Source organism: Rhinolophus hipposideros (assembly GCF_964194185.1).
Source record: "Rhinolophus hipposideros genome assembly, contig: HAP1_SCAFFOLD_194, whole genome shotgun sequence".
NCBI lineage: Eukaryota > Metazoa > Chordata > Mammalia > Chiroptera > Rhinolophidae > Rhinolophus > Rhinolophus hipposideros.
The window spans coordinates 23,600-29,599 of record NW_027669049.1 but is presented as its reverse complement, the minus strand read 5'-3'; positions in this window follow the sequence as shown (position 1 = coordinate 29,599).

Below are 6,000 nucleotides of genomic sequence, written 5' to 3'. Positions count from 1 at the left end.
TTTTACCTTGGTACCAACATCGAAGAGTCCATCGTCTGATGTACACCATGAATCATCACTGCCAGGTTTCCAGGAAAGACTTCCGGGGAAAGATACACAACAGACACAAGTGAGTTCATTTCTTTACAAAGGCAGCAACAACAACAACAAAAGGAGTACAATTCAGCTATCTGCATATGAAATGAAGTTTCTTGATATGATTAAAATTTAGACGATGTTCTAGAAAAGCTATCAGTTATCTATTGCTGCCTTCACCACTCCCAACTCGTGCAATATTTAATGAAGATACACTCTAAGTTTCCATAACAAAGAATGACAGCAAACATGTTGGCAACACCTGAGAGTACCTTGTTTTCACCAAAAGTCCTAAAGGCTGAAATGAAAATGCAATTAATAGCTGACAATAGGAACCTGAACTGGGACAAAAGCAATGAGCTAAATCAAGGTAGAACGATACACTGACCCTTCTCCACTGTCTGTCCCTGGTTCAAAGATTAATCTGTTTGGGTCAAAAACGGCAGTCTTGCTTCTTTAACATAGAAAGCAGTTACTAAACTTACCCCATTCCTTGTTTTCACTCAAAAACACTACAGTGAGGTCCCTGAAATGCATGAAATGTTTGCAACTTACATGTACAAAAGTCAAAGAACAAATATGTACGTTGTTAGCCTCCCCACTCCCAGATCACTTGTCCGCACAGCTTCCTGGCAATCTCCAACCTTGAAAACTTCAGCCTACGGAGGCATAGACTCCTGAAACAAGGTTGGGCTCAAATGACCCACAGTAGGACTTCTTTATTTCGCTGTTCCTGGAAAACAAGCTAAATGGAGCCTCAGTCATCCACTCCCAACACAGGCATGTTACCACCTACCCAACTCCATTACTGTTTTCACAATCAGTCCTCCCACTGCCCAACCCTCCATCTCCATGGGAAGGACATCAGCGCGTTGGGCAAAGAGGTAGAGGTGACGAGACACCTGCCGTGGGCCATAGATCTATGTAGTTCAGCAATCTCCAGTGCCTTTGGACTCGAGGGGACCCCCTCTGTAATTCCGGGTGCAGGTGGAAGATACCACATTCCTACTTGCTATAAAGAGAATGTTTCCAGAGGCTCAACGGTTTAATATGTTTTCATACAAACCTTAAATTTTGCTGGTTCCTCCAATTCAACAAACAAAACAGCAGCAACCTGTTCAGGCAGGATGCCCTTGAGCCCCTTATTTTAATCTGCTTTTTTAGACAACTACCAACATCCTGTGTCCTTCCTTCCTGTAATTTCTCTTTACCTTGTCATACCCTACCATTCTGATCTCTTTTCCCTCATCTGATCCCTAATCTCTGCTCTAAGAGCCTTATTCCTATCCCAACCTGTGTTGTTCCTTTGAAACGTGGATTCCCCTGCTAATTCCATTCTTAGCCTCTTCCATTGCATTCACTAGACCTTTCCATAATTAAAACACTCACCCAAAGGATGATAAAGAAGGAAGTGTACTGGGCTTAGAAACCTACACTTAATCTCATTTCATCACTCACTGTAGTCAAAGAAGTCACTTCAATCTCTTGGAGTTCAAACTCCTCATGTGATCAACCACTTGACCAAAACATTAATGGCAGCATGAAGTACTAGGGGTGTTTGCAATAATTAATTGATAACATTCCTTCAACACCTGGAATTCTATGTACCTTTGATTCTGTCAAGAAAAATGGAGAATACTTAGCTGGCAGAAGTGGAAAAAAAATAACACAACAACAGCAACAAAACTACCCCGAGTAAAGCAGAGAAAAAGGTAAAAAATCAAGAAAAGTCATGGAAGAAGGAAGAAAGACTCTGGAAAAAGAGAAAAAACTTCCTAGAACAAGGTAAAGGTATTAGCCAGAAGGAAAACACAGGCTGAGGAGTCAGTAAGTAGAGAAATCAATTAGAAATATCCTCTCAATTTGTGCTGAATTAGCACAACAGTCTATACAGAGATGATCTTCACTTACAGAACGACGATTCGTCCCAAGAAGTGTACGTCGCATTATACCTGAAAACATTTATCTGATTAGGTCTTGCTTATGTAAACCTGTGGTTCTGTGGCCATAGCGAACTGACATCTGCCCTCAACACTGATGGTGAAAACAAGGTTCTCGTGACTGCTGCAACTGTCAAGTACATTTAGACAGAGCTTGGGCTACCTGGGCTTGATAGGAAACTTCTAAATCAGCATTAAGGCATCACTAAACGGGACTCTCTGAGGCCACCTGACGTGCACCTGAATCTTGAATCCAGACCTGTCCAGGCACTTCTCAGTACAGGCTGAGGGACAAGAGAACGGACTTGGGAAGCCAAGCAGGCTGAAGGTCACATCACGGGTCAGCCACTTGGTAACTATGGAACCAAGGGTCAATTAATCCACCTCCTGGAACCACACTCCTCTAATGAATAAAAACGGCCGAACAGCACAGCTACTTTGCAAATCTACTGTGCCGACGACCTGGGATAACCAATGTTAGGCACATAGTATAGGGTCTAGCCCAGAGCAGAACACTCATTAAAGCTTACTGGCTTCTCTCCGCAGTCTCTTAGTTAACATGCAATTTTAGAAATCCATAAAATCCTACCTGCTTGCAGGGTCGCATTGAGAACACTCATCCACTGTTAAAAGAAAAAAGTCAAATACATTGTAAATACACAATAGAAAAACACAGAACTTTGAAAGCGTCAGATTGAAGTGATGTAAAAATATTTCTTTGGGAACACCCCTGAAGACTATAGTAGAGTGAATGTTACTCATACAACTGGTGGGCAATTAATACATGAAGAACTTTTACTTCCTCTGCTCTATGTCTGTGTGTGTGTGTGTGTGTGTGTATTTATATTTATATATTAATATATATACACATACACATATACCAAATATATATATAAATATATACATATGTACCTATATATGTGTGCATGTATGCATATATACTCCCCAGTGTACGCTAAATACTAGTCTAAATGGAATCACACTTTCTCCTTATTCCCTTTCTTATTTCCTTATGTTACTCTGATTGAGGAAGAATGCCAATGTCTTGCTAAAAGTTATTTTATTTGGCTGTGAGTTGCGTAAACATAAAGCAGATTTTGCTACAAAATGACTGTAGGAAATTCATAACTACGATCAACCTACAGAGAGGTGGGCTAGGGTTGAACTCTTTCTGTTTTTTTTATTTCCTTCTTTGCTTTCTCTGTTTTCTTGTAGCTGTGATTCACACAATTCACGGAGCGAAGAATTATGTAAGAGAAACACACCTACAATCTGAGTCTTTCGTTTGTCTATTACGGCCATCTGTCCAAACTCTGTGGATGCTGACAGAGGTTTTCTCATTGAGTGCGTGGCAAATGGCCTTTTATCACCAAATTTGGAATCCCCGGATCTTTGACAAGTTCCATGATTGAGAGTCAAAGAAGTAGAAGCCCAGCTGGTGATGCCCTGGACGAGGTGACAGAAATACGCACAGGCCACATTCATCACACAGCCCTGCCTTCCCTATTTGAGCTGTGACACAGATACAGCAGTTTCCTTGAAACAAAGCCCCTCTGAAGGACCAGGGAAAGTCCGCACGTTGGGCCATCCTTCCTCAGTGTCTTCACACTATCAGTGTTCCACACTAAGCTTTCCCCATGATCAGGTGACCAAGCTGAGGGGCCAGAGGTCTGTGCGCCTCCCAAGCCAGCTCAGAACATTCTGGGTCGACGGCCATGTGACCACTTGGCCAAAAACAAGCTTCCCTTTAAGTGACTTACTCTGGATGAGCAGTTCATGCACATGACCCAGGAAAGTAGCCGTCTGTGCTGCTGCTTTGGTAGATAGTTCAATGAATTATGGCTCAGACCTCCCTGTGTGCAGACTACTGATGTGAGCACTCATCTGGGAAGCCTGAACTCAGGCCTGACTTAGAGGGGAAGTGGCAGCACCAGCTCTGAGTGTCCCCTTCCCTGCCCAGGGACCTCCTCACTACGTCACAGCCTCTAAAACTGCCTCATCCCACCCGACCCGGAAGAAGCAGGGGGCAGAGTCCCGTTCCTCTGAGAGGGTCCCTTACTTAGTCATAGCCAGTGACCCTCCCTGAGAACTACCCAGACCCTCGTAATCCGAGTTCTTTGCACCCACTCGAGGCAAGGGCATGTCGCACTGACCTCCCAGGAAGAACCCACACAGTCACGTCCCCTGTGCACTTCAACCCATGGATTCCCACCATCTTGTGTCCATCTATTCTTAAAACCTCTGGACTAAGACTGCTGATGTCAGGTGTTGGATTTTACAACTGCAGTCAGAGGAGTTGCCCTGACCCCGACCCAGTGAAAGCGGCGTGTCTGTGCCTGCGCTTGATCTATTCTCTTGAAGAATGAGTGCAAAACTGGCACTAGGAAATGCTCCACTTTTCTAAGTTTAGGGAAATAAATGTCAGCCCTCTGGTTGGAGGAATCAGAAATGTCAATTAAGTGATACAACTAAACTACAGATGAATTTATCACTCCACAGACAAATTGGGAATGGTGGAAAGGACTTTAAAAAATGAGGAAAATATTTGCAGTCAAAGGTGAGCAGCCTGCTGAAGGAGCAGCATTCAGGCGATCAGTGGGAACGTACCTCCACAGCAGTTGAGATTTCCCATCGCTAGGATCTGAGGTGTGAGAGCCTAAGAAGGTCTCACCTCTTTCCTCTCAGTACACAGAGTGACAGTTGGAAGGGAAGGCAGTTGGGCATCATCATGTGACCCGTCCTCATAGAACTTTCAGGGAGACCACTGTCTACACTACCACAGGGGCCCAACTTCTGCTTTCTAGACTAGTGTGTGTTTACATGGACACATGTGGCATTTAAGAGTGCGTGTTTGGTTTCAAACACTGAATCCCCTCATTATTATGCATGTCATGGAAATAGGTTACACGAGAAAAGTGACCTGCCCACCTAAAATATTTGATAGAGGAAATTACAGGGTGAACACGAACAAGGCCAACATGTTGATAATCACAATTAATTCCATTCATGTTTGATATATGACTCCTAACCATGTTCACTATTCCTGAGACTCCAGACTTTCTAGAAAGAACAGCTTGAAATCAGTTCCACATAAAAAGCAGAAGTGATAGAAACTCAGTTTTAAAGTCATATTTCTGTCTAAGCATATAATTATCAAATTATATAATCCTTGCCTCATTCTTTATGCATATTACTTATTTTTCTCTGCATGCAATGAAATCTATATACTTATTCATGTCTCCATCTCTGCCAATTCTCTGAACAGTTTCCTGACATTCTATGTTTTCAAGAGTGGCTCTTCACAGAGTAATTCAGAAAAACGAATCACTATATTTTACCAGTGGGTTGGGTAAATATATATAATCAATGCCTTTCTAAATGAATTTTGCCTAAGTCAAAACTCTAGGAGTCAAGTTGTGTTTTGTCTCTTAATGCAACACCCAATCACAATCTTACAATGTGGCCATGCACACTTGCTACAGCAAGGTATGTATCAGACCCCAAAATTTGGAACAAGTGACAATTTTAGGATAAAGATGAAAGTATTGCATATTTCAAACAAAGTGGATACCCTTCACGGTGTGAAAGGCCATAGTCCAAATCATTGCTGATTCAGGGCTAATTTCTAGAAGTAAAAAATAAAATTGGGTGGCAACGGGTCACTAATAAGTTATAAAACCTGCATTAACATACACGGTGCCATAGTTTCTCTAGGGATTACCCAAATGAGCAGAAGTGGGAAGAAAGTAATATTGTGTTGTTCTAAAGGAAGAATTTTGATGGTCTCTACTTGAAAACAAAGTGTGCCTGTGTATATGCGCACCCACAGACAGAAACCGGAGGAGGAAACGAAGACTTGGACTTGCTGATGACGGGGTATATGCCCCTGCAATTATTGGGCTTTCAAGACAGAAATGTTCGTTGGTCATCTAGCGGGAAAAAAGCCAGTGACCTGTAAGGGAAATAAAATTAGAATCTCATCCAC